The sequence below is a fragment of the Helianthus annuus genome, chromosome 1, assembly GCF_002127325.2.
Source record: "Helianthus annuus cultivar XRQ/B chromosome 1, HanXRQr2.0-SUNRISE, whole genome shotgun sequence".
Classification (NCBI taxonomy): domain Eukaryota; kingdom Viridiplantae; phylum Streptophyta; class Magnoliopsida; order Asterales; family Asteraceae; genus Helianthus; species Helianthus annuus.
This window is the reverse complement of record NC_035433.2, coordinates 82,157,368-82,172,159: the sequence shown is the minus strand read 5'-3', so window position 1 is coordinate 82,172,159 and position 14,792 is coordinate 82,157,368.

Sequence of the window (14,792 nt, the reverse complement as noted above, 5' to 3'; positions counted from 1 at the left end):
CTGCAAAGCATGTAGTAGGGTATCAACATAATGTTGGCGAGTTCACGAGTTTGTCCAGTTTTTAATTCCAAAAACTTGTTTCAACAGTTAATTTACTCATTTATACATGCCATGGGGAGCTACCCCATAAGTGAGCCACTAAATGGTTTTACAATACCGAATACTATGCGACCGTACGTTTCCGTAGAGTGCCCCGTTTGTCATTGTTCTATCATCATTGACGGTTTTGCCAGAGTACATTAGTTCACGCCCGATCCCATACACGGGCACGGTGTGAGGTTGGTGAGACCTAAATAGCGCTATCAACTAACAACCCGTTCGCCAGGTCCCGGCGACTAATCGGTATTAAGAGGTGAGGACGTGAGTGATAGAGTTTCGTTTAGTGCTGCTTGTTGCATCCAGTATAAACAGTAATTAACTAAAAGTCCCGCATAGGGGAGAAAAGTAGGTTTGTATCCCTTTTCAAGGGGATAGTATTGTTTAAGTTCTGTTTCCCAACCACCGGGAACGCATGCTTTAGTAGTTGTGAACTCACATTGGGTTGCTCGGCAGATTAGTTTACTTGGTCAAGCACGCTGGTCACCACGTCCTAACATGGTTACCAGTTTGGGTCAAGCTCGGATACAAACAAGTCACGTATATCTCACATGTTTCTAACACATAACATGCATATTATACTAGCATTCCCAATATTGGGCTGATTCCAGATTAAGCAGTAACAGCTAACACATAGCATACAAATCACAAGTGTTATTGGGCTTATCCTAACATACTAACAGTTAATCAGTAGCATGTATCACAGAGTCCAGGTTAAATAGTAACAAGCATGAATAGTCCACATACTTTGGCCCAATAATGGAGACAAGCAGCCCAGGTAAGACCAGGTGGTCTCGACTCGAGAACACGCGGTCTCGAGTCGCAACCAAGAGGTCTCGAGTTGCGAATGGCTGGTCTCGAGTGGTACATAAATGAGTCGCATTCTCAGAGGTCTCGAGTTCAGTCTCGAGTCGAGATTATGAGATCTCGAGTCGAGATCTTGCTGGTCTCAAGTCCTTGATGTCTGTTGTTCAGCCTCGAGTTGTCACTTGATGGTCTCAAGTCGCAACCAAGAGGTCTCGACTCGTTTGTCTGATGATTCTAGAACACCTGCCAAGACTTGTACTAACCAATAGAATTTCATGTTCATGATTTTGTGTACTAACCAACCAAATTGCACAAACATGTTCCCTTGTCTAAATCCTAAACGAAACGGATCAAACACCACAATTTCAAATGTTTTTCATGATCTTCAAGTAGTTCATCTTTTAAGTTTTCCCTATTCAATCAAACATGTTCATCCTTCATAACCATCATAACACATAATCTAGATATCAAGGTCATCTTGCAAACCATCATCAAACCAAACATTTGTTCTATAATACTTAATCATAAATCAGATAGTCATAAACAATCCTAAACCATCATTCTTTTACCATTCAAAACATCTTAACAAAATGTTATTCCACAAAAGTTCACACTTTTCACAAAGGAGATCATGTTCATCTTAGATATTGGAACCAAGCATGTATCATTAACAAACAAGGACCCATTAAATCAAACAAACACTTTCATCATGCTCAAATAATAGCCACAATGTACATTATCACATACTCAACACTTTTATCATGCATTTACATGTGTTTGCAAGGAAATACTAACCGGCTAAGGATTTTGAGTGTAGAGGTGAGTAGGTTTGTTGTCCGATAATCCTCGAGTGAAGACCACAAGCTGATCCGCTAGCTTTGCCGCTGCCGTTTGGATCCGAGAGGTGAGGAAGGAGGATTATGGTGGTGCTTTAGGGTCTTAGAGGGAGAGAGGGAGAGAGAGTGTGGGAGTGAGTATAAGGGAATGATGATTGAAAAGTGGCAAAGTTGGCTATCCACATGGGTTATATACTAGCCTCAAGCCGGTGCACCCTAAGGGGTTCTCGAATGGGCTAAAGGGGTTGCGGCCCAACTGATGTGGGTTACTCGAGACCGGGTGGTCTCGTGTCGGGTTCTTGTGGTCTCGGTTCACTATTATAATTATGTATATATATATATTTCACAACATAACTTAATACAGGAATCATATAGCACACCAAGATAATTCACAAACTTTCATTTAATAATATATGTACACATAAAGCTAATACTAGAAAGTTGCTCGGGAAAACCTAGAGTGTCACAGGATCACTAAACGTCTTCACGAAAATCGAATACCTAGGATAAATTCGGTTGCTCAAATAATATCCATGAGGGTAGTAGTTTCCATTTGCGTAAAAGGACGCTTTTGAAGCTTTGCCAGAAATCCACTCCTCTAACAACGAAGATTGTTCAAAAACATTGATATCATTGCATGACCCGACCTCGCCAAAGTAAGCTGACCAAACCCAAAGGTCATGTGAAGCAACCGCCTGAAGAATAACAGTGGGTCCTTTTTGGTCACCCGTGTGTGTTGGCCTCGCCATGCGGTCGGGCAGTTATCCCAACGCCAATGCATGCAATCTATGCTCCGATCATACCAGGCAAACCATGCTCCGCCGAATGTACCTCGTAGATCTTTTGAAGGTCGTCCCATGTGGGCGTTCTAAGATAACGCGCACCATACACATCAATAATACCTTTATAAAAAAAACCATACACAAACATAAGCTTAAAAAAAATTGTAAACATTATAATAAAGTATAGGAACTGTACCGCGACAAAAATGCTCCAAGGTGTCTCGCGTTGTTTTCTCGCCCATTTTTAGATACTCGTCGTTGATGTCGGTTGTGTTTCCATAAGCAAGGATTCGTAACGCCGACGTACACTTTTGGATACCGGTAAATCCAAGTGCCCCTCTCGCATCCGGTTTTTGTTTAAAATAATCGTAGTTGGCTTCCAAGTCGTCGACGATGCGTAGAAACAACCGCTTACTCATTCAGAAACGACGCCTAAACATTTGGTTCGAAAATGTCGGCGCCTCATCAAAATAATCTTTTGCGCGTCGGTCTCGTTCAATATAACCTTGTAACACCCCGCGTTACCGAATGTCAAAGTCAAAGTCAAGATTGACTTCTTTGACTATAGTTAGTCTATTCTATGTTGGTATTTCTGTTAGTTGTATTATGTGGAGTAAGTGTTGTTAATCAAAGTAATCGAACGTTTATCGACGCGAACCGATCTACGACATTGAATAACAAGAAGTAACAATGCGATAAAGTCAACTGATCAATAATCAAGCTAATCTAATCGTCATCGAACTCGAAACTCGAATTACGCGAACTTTGGTCGTTAATATACGTGTGTGTGTGCCTTACGTGTTACTTGTGCATGTTTACCTTATGTTATGTGTGGTAATCAATCGAAACTCGACTCCAAACTCGAAACTCAATCGAAATCGAATCATGATAGTTGGTGGAGAAGAGATAACGCGAGATATAGATGATTGTATGTTAGATATAGTGATTGGGACTAAAAGTAATTTGAATAGGAAACTCTATCGTATTCGTATCGCCCTCAATCGAAATCGAAATACCAGAAATCGTCGCACCGAACGCTCGAAACAGGTTGTTGATCGATCAGGCTCCCAGTCGATTGAACAGCCCAGCCGATCGGACGGACTGTCCGATCGAGCAGGCTGTCCGATCGGGATGCCTGGCCAATGGGCCAGCCCTTTCCTCTTTGGAAGCCTATAAATAGCCCTGTCATTGTCATTCTTTCAAGTTTTGGAAACTCTCTGACCGACCAGCTCGTGCTCCCCTTCTTTTCTCAGATTTCTTCCGATTCCGGTAAGTTTTCATCCTAAATCTTGTACTTCCTTGACCTACACACACTCCTACACCTTTCTATCTTTCAAATCTTAACTTTTAACCGTGAAATCATCAAGATTCAAGCATTCTAGGATGATGTCATCATGGTGTTCTTGAAGAACTTCATGTTTTGGCCTCAATCCACCACGAATAGCTTGGATCTAACCGATTTCCACATAAGCAAACAAAGATCTATCACAGATCTAAACATATTCTCGGTGGAAAGGAGTGAAAGATGGATTTTCCAACTTTCCTTCAACTCTTTTACACTCAATGCCTTCAAACCGGTAGAAACGGAGCTTGAACCCACTCACTAATCACTCTAGTAGTTGTGCGGTTCGAGATTCGGGATTCGGGATTCTATCCACGAGGTTCACCGACTTTGGGTTAAATGTCAAACTACCGTTCCAAACAGTTCACCGGCCGGACTTGGGTGATTCCTGTCCGAGTAGGGGAAACGAGTAAGAACGAAGGTTCCATGATTCAACTCGTTGTCAAAATACCCCGATATAACGTCAAGCAATCAGAACAGTCAAGTGTTAGACGAACAGGCCGACCAGGTCAGGATGCTGACCGATCGGACAGGTTGTTCGAACGAACAGCCCAACCGATCGGACATGTCAGCCGATCGACCAGGCCAGCCGATCGGCTAGCAGATGGTCCCACACTTTAACATGTTCATGAAGTCTGGTATGGAACGAAGTACTATTCGATCGAACTACGGTTTGATTTGAATTACTCTTCGGATCATGAGATACTATGCTTCAACACTTAATCGATTTTCAACTCGTTCGACGTATTGGAGTGCCACCCGATCGAACATGTCGTCCGATCAGGTGACATCCTGCTGAGGACTTATTATTGAAGCACCTAACCGATCGGTTAAGCTGGCCGATCGAACGGCCCGTTCGATCGATCGACCTGAAAGGTAAGGACACTTCAATGTTCTCAAATACTACAACGAAAACTTCAAAAGGACAAGCCATCATACACAAACACATCCTACTTAAAGGAAGAAACAATCCACTCGAACAGCCCAACCGATCGAGCCTACCGGCCGACCGAACAGGCTGTCCGAACGGACTGTCCAACCGAACGAACAACCCGTCCGATCGAACCTACCGTCCGATCGACCAGGCTGTTCGACCCATCAACATTTGTACTCGTTTTACGCGTTGCTTATCGTTACACTATCGAATTATTCAGGCTAACCCTACTCTCAAGTGCTCCCTTCAATCCATCGATCACTGTGAGTATACTCGATCCCTTTTTGCTTTTAGCACTTTTGGGTGTTACATACGTTACTTATTTCAAGTCACAATCGAACACACTACTCAATTATTTGAACGCTAACCGTACCGCATGTATTAGGTGACTAAATGAATGCTTGTTGTTATGTTTACACGTGGAATGATGTCTACCTGCCTTAACGACGATAGTACTATAGTTTGGACTCAGCACCCGTTCACACGGGGGTTGTTAAGGACAATTACTTGCGTGGATTACGGTGGTAATCATGTATTGCGAACTGCCTCGGGTAGTCAACCCGCAGTCATTGGTATCGATAGATCCATGTCGATAATTAACATGCTTCGTTTTCCTCTGTGTACGTGCTGGTTATGCGTAAACTATTTCGAACTCTATATGCTATTATCAAACTTGTATGCTCACCTTTACATTATATGTATTGACTTTATTTTAACGTATGTGACAGGCAATTAGGATGCTCATCTGCTAGGAAGGCGAGCTTAGAATAAGCGTCTAGAGCATAGTTGTCTGTAGATCTCGCAGATCGAGTCTCTAAAAGCAATTGAACAATATTTATATTTATATTTAAATCTGAGTTGTCGGAACAGAATATTTGACTGGATTTTTTTATCTGTAATAATTTGTTTGCTATTTGAGGTACGGTATGGGACGTATTATATAAATTGAATAGTAATAATAATTGTTATGGGAACTTCTGGACAATCTGTTTCGCTCACTGCCATGCCCCGATGATTCCGCCATCGGTTGGGGTGTGACAAACCTCTTTTATTTTTTTCTGGTTCAGGGCGACGACAATGCTTCACATATCTCACCGCTAGTTGACAAGCACTCGTAATCGCCTCTTGCTCGACCTCATCGGTGGAATCATCGCCATCCGCAAAAAACTCTTTGAAGTAAAAAATTTACCATGGATGAAGAACTAGGGGAATCCATTAATTTTTATAAAATGGGAGTGTTTTTTAGAGAGTGAGTATTATATTTGAAAGAGTTTATATATATATATTGAGGTAGAGGATCCTGTAAAAAGTGCTCAAAGTGTGAGAAGTGTAAGAAGTGTATTATAACACTATATATAATACTATATAACACCATATAAACACCGTATAACAATATGTAACACCATATAATACCATATAACAATATGTAACATTATATAATGGTATATAATACCATATAACAATATGTAACATTATATAATGGTATATAGTGTTACATATTGTTATATGGTATTATATGGTGTTACATATTGTTATACGGTGTTTATATGGTGTTATATAGTATTATATATAGTGTTATAATACACTTCTCACACTTTAGGCCCTTTTTACACTATCATTACCCTATATATATATATATATATATATATATATATATATATATATATATATATATATATATATAGGTAAAAGGTTAAAAAAATATAAACTAGCCGATGCTAGTTTTTGATTGGCTAGTCAAACTTTTCGCGGCATGGTTAAAACAACGCTTTTTCAATTTTTTTTCAAAAAAACACCAAACAACGCGTATATGTAATCGGGAGGGGGGGGGTGTTTTTCAGCGTTTTTTTTTATTTAAAAAAAAAACGCTCCACTACGGGGGTCTTAGTTCATGTCATGTTAACTATATTTTATATAAAAATAAACACTTTGAAAAATGTGACACCCAACATAATATCAGGTCAAATCTCATAAACGTACACTAGACTTGATTTTCTGTAATTAGCGCGCACATGGAAGTTCAATGCACTATTTCACTAGAGTGCACACTTCGACATTAAAAGATATACCCAAACAACGAAAGATAACATGATTTGAAGCATCATACAATAAACCTTATACTAATTTAAATAAATATGACTAAAAAAAGGTTGTTATTTTTACATATACAAACAAATCAATTTTTGCTCCTGAAATTTTGTTATTTCACCCATACTAGAGTTACCAACTTACCATTTGTCACATCTCTTTCTTTTTTTCTTGGTCGTAAATGATCCCATCCCAATAATCAACGTCATTTTCCTTTTGTTAACTTGAACACACCAACTAGCTGCTGTTTCATATTATTTTGTAATTTAAACCTTACCATCACCATGCCTACTTTAGATGTTCAAACTACCATACAAGACATGTAAAATTACAAATTCACTACCTTGCCATACTCTTGACTACATGATGAGAATAGGTATGATCATGTGGGTGGGTATAAAACTCGAATCGAGTCGGCTTAAATCAATTTTGGGCCTAGATTAAAACTCCCTTTAGGTTTTGTTTTTTCTTATACAAATTTTTTGTTGAGTAGTGCTTTTTACTATCTACATTCTTTTAACAATTTTGTTAAAAATTATCGATCTTTCCCCGTCGCATAGCATGGGCGACTAGTATTTTATATCAAAATAAACACTTTAAAAAAAGATCACTCACACTATCATAGTTAGAATTCAAAGGTTTGGGTTACTAATGAATGAAAATCAATAGTTCAGGGACTAAAAGCAAATTATACACATTTGGGGAAATAGTCAACGCTGATCATTGATGAAGAGAACTCAAATGTTGCTTCTAGACAACGTTGACTATTTGGTCAACGTTACTAAATTAGGTAGGAATTATTACTGACTTAGACTACCCAGTATGGGGGCCGGCCCTACCCCGGCGCCGCACCCCCACACCGCCCCCCTTGCCCTGTCCTGTCTTCTCCGTCGGCCTAAGGACGCCTGCGACGGGCCACTCCTCCAAACATATAACTATACATACATACATACATATATATATATAGGGCTGGGCTCTATAGGAAACTCTATCTTTTTAAGAAAACTATGCAAACCCATTGTCATCCATTGATTACCTTTCATCTAACTTGATCAATGGCTCTGATAATTTTGGTATGAATTATATTTAAAAGAAATCACTTAACTCCCATTAGTACAACTGGAAGGGCATTTTCGGTAGTGGAAAATGAAATTTGGAAAACCAAATCCCTGCCATGCAGTAGGCGTCTAATCAAAACTTCAAAGCAATTCAAAATGTTTTCTTCTTTATCTTTCCCACAAGATACTCATTACTCACTGTTCATGTTTCTCTCTCGCCAAACAACATCGATTCGTACTTTCTAACCCTAAGACAGAAGCCGATAGTGTCGATCATGGAGAATGAGGAAATCGTTCATAATCTTGTCGTCGTCGGTTAAACTGAAACGATTAAGGAAGATGAAGAGTTCAAGTAAAAGGTTAGTTCTTGTAATCGGACCTGTAAAAGGGGGTTTTGTTCAATCGATTTCCCCCAAAATGGCAACTGATTTTGTTTTGTTTTATATATATAGGACTTCGAGACCTATATTAGGGCGGAAAAGGTCTGAAAGGCGTAGTGTTGTTATTATCTCCGACGAATCCAAGGAAGGTCCTTCCAATCAACAATCTGGCTTTGGTCCGACCCAAAGGGAGTTAGGTTAGTATTGATGTGTGTATGAACCTTGAACACAGTTGAAGGTGATGTATATATGTATAGTGTGTTGGATTAGTTCCTGTTCGTAACAGACTTTTGTTGGCTGCGTTGCAGTGTATGATGATACTGATAGTGGGTCACCAGGCCCTGGGAAACGACGAAAAACCGGTAAAAGTTAACCAGTAATACTGTGTATAATTTGTATCGTTTCTTGTTGGAGTAATCGTTTTTGTTACTAATTTATCAGGGCATAAAGAAGCTTATGTGGAAAGCAAAGAGGGACAGAGCAAAAATCATAAAGGTAAGTGCCTTTGGTTACAATAGTTGGTATTTGCATATCAAGTTTAACCTGACTAACATGTGTTAAATGGTAGGGAAAAAAAGCATTGCCGGGGATAGTTCTGGCTGTGGAAGTAAAAGAAAACGTGGTTAGTTAAATATTATTGGCTTTGATTTGTTTTGTTTCCCAAAATAATTAATGGTCTGACTTTGAAGTTTGCCTAACACGGGTTAATTAGCAGGGAAAAAAAGACATCGCAGATGATAATTCTGGCAATGGAATGCAAAGAAACCGTGGTTAGTTAATTTTTAGGGTCTTTAATTTGTTTAATGTTAAAAATGATTAATTTTCAGGGTCTTTAATACAAAAAAAAACATACATTCGAGGGAGTTAAGTTAGATAAAGAGACAAACCTTGAGCATTTAATTCCTCATCAGTATGGAAGTCACTGGTAATGAACATGTTGGGGAAACTATGGACCGGCGACATTAACTCGGAGGTTGGTGGATTTGCCTCCATGGACATTAATGGAGACAGGATGATTTGCAGGAGAAGATGTTAAAGGAGATATGAGGGGGACATTAATGGAGAAGATGTTAAAAAAGATGTAAAATGAAATAATGTAAAAGAAATAGGAGGTTTGGTGATTTGTACAAATGAGGTGATGGGCATTAATGATAATGTCAAATCAAATTGGGAAAAGATCTTGGGTTGGGTATATGTATAATTACTGATATACCCTTGTATGCAAAAAGGAAGATCAGTTGACTGTGGGATACGTGGATAGATGTAGGCCACAAGTTGAGTTTGCTAAGTTTCCTAAAAATATAAGGTTTCTTGTAGAGCATTGCCCTATATATATATATATATATATATATATATATATATATATATATATATATATATAGCCTCATCCTCCACCCCCTTGGTCATCCCCTTTAGGCTCATCCTCATTTCCGATGACGTGACGGCCCTATCCCCTTAAGGATGAGCCTCACCATACCAGGTCTCCTTAAAAAGAGGAGTCTGAAGAGACAAACTAGTGCACACATGAAAGTCTCATGTGCACTATTTCTCACTAAAGTGCATACAAGAAAGTCTCATTATTCACCAGAGTGCACTATTTCACTAAAGTGCACACATGAAAGTCTAAGTGCATACTTAAAAATATTATGTGCACGATTTTTTCTAAAGTGTAATGTTAAGTTTCACTCACTTTGTTAAGTCTAAAATCCGAAAGTGATTTGAAGCATATTTCTTACCAAGGAATAACACAAAAAAAAACATCCATACAACATATCACCATAAGGAATAACAACAAAAACGTTAGATTTTCATGAGATATACATGTTCAAACTAACAAAAGATATAAAACCAAGAACAAGCACACATCTCACTAACAAGACTCAAACACGTTTATCAAACATAAAAGTATGCATGTCTTTGGTGCTAAACGTGTTGTCCGGGTTATTCCCGTCCCCCATCTTGCAAATGTAGTATTTGTATTCCAAGTCGGGGAAGGCCTCTGACCTCTTTGTAAAGAATTTGTTTTTGCGAGCCAATTTCGTAACCTCCCACTTCACAAACGGACCGATAGTCTTGACGGTCAAGTCAGTTTGACCCTCCGGGTTCATGTGGCCGAAGGAACTCTTCATAAAATTATCAATTAGTTTCTTGTTTTCCTGAAAAATACAAAACCATGTTATTGCAAAGTTTTCGAATAAAAGAAAGAACCTCATACTCAATAAAAGAAATTGACCGCTAACCATCGCACACTCGATATTGATCAGATCCCATTCCTTTCTGAAAGTCCCACAATGAGGGCATTGAAAACGATACAGTCAAAAGATTTATCCTTCAACCTATCGTATCCAAATAATTTGATTGCATTGATTCCGAACAAAATTGTTACACCTAACTTTTCGAACATCTTGATATGATCTGCCGCTCTCTTATACTTGTTGCATGTCTCATCTATTGAACATAATTATTCTTTATGGATAAGTATCCGTATATCTTAAACACAAACACATAAAAAACGATTTCAAAATACTTACCGCGCGTATCGAGTGTGGTTGCGATAACTTTTGTGGGATCCTTGAGTGCTTTTGCAAATACTAAGTGTGACCAAAATCACTATCCCCGCATACAAGTATAGACAAATCTGCGGGAGTGGTGTAAAATGTTGCTTGTGGCGTGTCATCTGGTGCCAGGCCTCCCTAAGCACATGGACCTGATTGGAAAGTATTTAATATTAGCGCGCATCTGTGGTCCTATTATGTGTTTTACCTGCAATAACACAATAACTCATAATCAACTAATTCCAAGCAATTACACACATAAAAACTCATAATAATTGACACTTAAAGCTCATTAAACACCATTCCAAAAGGCTACATGGTATGGTGCCCATCCTCCCTTGGAGGATGATCCGCCACCTAGGAGCCACATCATAGTCCTCCCAAGTATGGTCTATCCCACAAAACTAGTGGAAATGGGAGGATGGTCCTAGATGATCATATCCCACCACTTTTATATTTTATATTTTTTAATCTTCCACTTTTTTAACATTTAACAAGTAAATTAATAAAAATATTTTCATTAATATTAAAAAACAGTACATAAACTTAAAAAAAAAAAGCATAAACTTAAAAAAAACATAGAGTTAAATAAAAAACATAGACTAAAAAAAATCAACCAATTTGATGCTTCTTCATAATGTCGTTTTGTAGTTTTTTAAAAGTCGAACGTTTCGGCTCAGGATAATTATCGACATCAATCGTTAATGTTTCCCATTCCTTGAGCCGAATCTTTTCATCGGACAATCGGATCTTTTCATCGGACAATCGGACCTTTTCGCGTAACTTTTCTCCCACCACACGAGACTTTTCTTCGATGGCCCGCTCCTTCGCCTTCGCCTTTTGGGTCATGACCTCGGTGTACGTTTTAAATTGTGCCATAAACTCGTCCATCTTCGGGTCCACCTTTTTCTTTTCTTTCTCCTTCGTCCGCTCCTTCTTTGATTTGTCCCGGCCCGGGGACGCTCCGCTTCATGTACAGCGTATTCTTCTTCGTTGAACTCGGCGTCATCGTTTAAGTTTATGTGACACCTCGCGTCCAATCCACCGATGCTAAAACTCCCGGATTCCAATGTCCTTTGCCGCTTCGCCATCTCCACCTCGTTGGGAATCGGCACCCATTTTTGGTGCGTTCGCAAAACTTCCCACGCGCGAACGTGTGCGAACGAGGTATTATTATTGTTCTCCTTGTACATCTCCAACGTCTTTTTAAACACATACTCGTCGCGCATGCCGCCAAGACGCCCGCTTGAATATATTTTATTATATTCTTCGCAAAACTTATTGACGAACCCGTTCATTTTTCGCCACTTTGATGACACCGAGTGATACGGGCCTTGGTCCATTAGCCCAAGGAACTTCGCCAAAACCGCCTTCCAAAACCCGTCACCCGTTTGATTATTACCTTAAAAATATGTTACAAAAAATAAAAAACTAATTCTAAAAAATATAAACTTAAAAAAAAGTTATTTTTACCAACCTTTTGTCGGGTGTGTAGACGTGCCTATGTAAGCCTTCGCTAAGGCTTCTTCCTCGATTGGCGTCCACGGTTTTGCCTTTGCTTTGGACGGTTGCTCACCCACCACTTGCTTGACTTTTCTTCGTTTGCCTTTTTTCTTTTTGCGGTTGGGTTTCAGGAACAACATCCACATCCTCGTCGGGTTCGGTTCGTTCGGGTTGTGTCGGGTTCGATTGGGGTTCAACGGGTTGCGTCGGGTTCAGTTGGAGATTAAAAGCACCCGGCATCATCAATTGTTGAAGGGCTTGACTTAGAGAGAATTGAGAGAATTGGTTCGGTGAGTGTTGGAATGCGGCAAAGGCATTTGACGAATATTGAGAGAATTGATTTGGTTCGATCATCGGATAATATCCCGAAACCGAGAAAACATTCGGTTGGGTCGGGTTGTTGGGATTGTTCGGGTTGTTGGGAACGTTCGGATTGTTCGGGCTGTTGAATGGATCCATGGTAAAATATAAGTTTATTAAAGTGGAAGATGTTTTATAAAAAATAAAGTAAGAGAGATGAGAAAAGGAGTCAAAATGGTAAATGGAGATGAAAAAAAGTTGGATTTTTATATAATGGGGGAAAGTTACCGTTTGAAAGTTTTTAAATTGTGAAATAATTTTTTTTTATTAAACGGTCAAATAGCCTCGGTCCCCACATATTTTTTTGTCTTCACATGGCCGTCTCCTACGTCTTGTTCTCGACGCTGAAGACGGGGACGGGGGGCCACGGTGTGCTGGGCGGCGCCGTTCCTGGACGCTCCGGCGACGGTCCCCGTACCCAGTAGCCTAACCCATCCATCACTAACCCCAACCACGAATGAGATGATTTTTGTTTTTATCTTATTTGTTAAATAATGTATGATAGTATATCCATCGAACCACCAGTATCTATAAATCAAGAAGTGAACTTAACATAATCTATAAATCAAGAAGTGAACTTAACATAATACTGACCTTTCTGAAACTCAAAAACACGTCATGTAAGATACTTGTTGTTGTGAGTGTCGTTCAACAAGACGCCATTGGAGATTTGCTTGACGGATCTTAATAAACCTCATCCTTGTTAGCGAATCTGACTAAAAAATTTCTAATATAATTAACAATTAGATTTGTGGGTTCAAAGGTAAACTGAAATTAAAAAAAATAAATAAATAAAAAAAGTGGTAACTACTGCAACACTGAAAAATCATGGAAAAATAAAAAAATAAAAAAAAGACAACTGCTTTATTCACACATGGGGTTGTTTAAAATAAGCATAAACGCAGAAAGCATAATTGATGAAACAATGTTTAACCGGGTGGGGTTAACTCACTGGTCTCGTCAAGAAGGGTTAATCCCTTCCTCCCGAGGATCGTTGACTGGATCACCGGTGGGTTGATCTCCTGCACAAGGAAACAAACCGTGACTCGTAACAAGGACGATGGGGTGGGGGGTGCTCCTTGTTACCACTCTCCGGCGTGAGAATCAGTAATCTGCTTGGGAAGCAAAGTATGATAGTAGTAGTAGTGAGAGAGTTGTGAAGAGATACCTCAAACCTGGTTTGGGGTTGGTATTTATAGCCGAGGAGTGAAGGAGGATGATGGACAGACTGACGACGTGCTGCACCTTTGCAGGTGTGTCAGGCTTGTCGGGTGTAGAGGATACGCCACGTCAGTCTGTTATTTACGTAGCCCTGCCAGATGACTGTCAGTGGCGCTACTTGCACTGGTGTGTCAGTCCCACTTGTTGGGCGTATAGGATGCGGTGCGAGCCGCATCGCTGCCTGCGGTAACATCTGGTGTTATCGCGTCTCTTGCTTGTGATCAAGAAATACGCGAGATGCGGTGCTAGCCGCATCGTCGCCTGTGGTGACTGTTGCTGTTATCCAGCTTCCCTGTATTGATAGAAGTGTTCACTGGACGCGGTGCGAGGCCGCATCGCTGTGAATACTTTCGTTTTCATACACCAGATGTGATGCTATGCCGCATCACTCTACCGTTCTACTATTCCAGGTAAGTCCTCTATCACTGGACAGATTGGATTCAATCACTATGTCGATGCGTTTCCGTATGGACAAAAGTAGGTTGTTAGCTAGCGGGGGTTTTGATAAGGGTAATGGTCACTCGCGGTCGATGTTGACGCGAGATCTGGGACCATACCCCTTCAAGTCCCCCCAGTCTAGTGTTGCTGCCATATGCAAGTTGCATGTGGGAGGAGTACTAGACTATGGTGTTTAGAAGGTAGTCTGGAGTTTGGAGAAGATCCTAGACCATGTGGATGGTCTTTGCTGTTTGTAAATCAAGCTGGAGGTCTGGAAGGGTCATTTGACGCCTCTTCCGTACCGGTGAAAATGTTTCGTCTGATGCGAAATTCTCAACCTTGGGTTGGGTGCCACATGTTGGTGTGTCGAACCAACCTTGAGACCTTGCTGG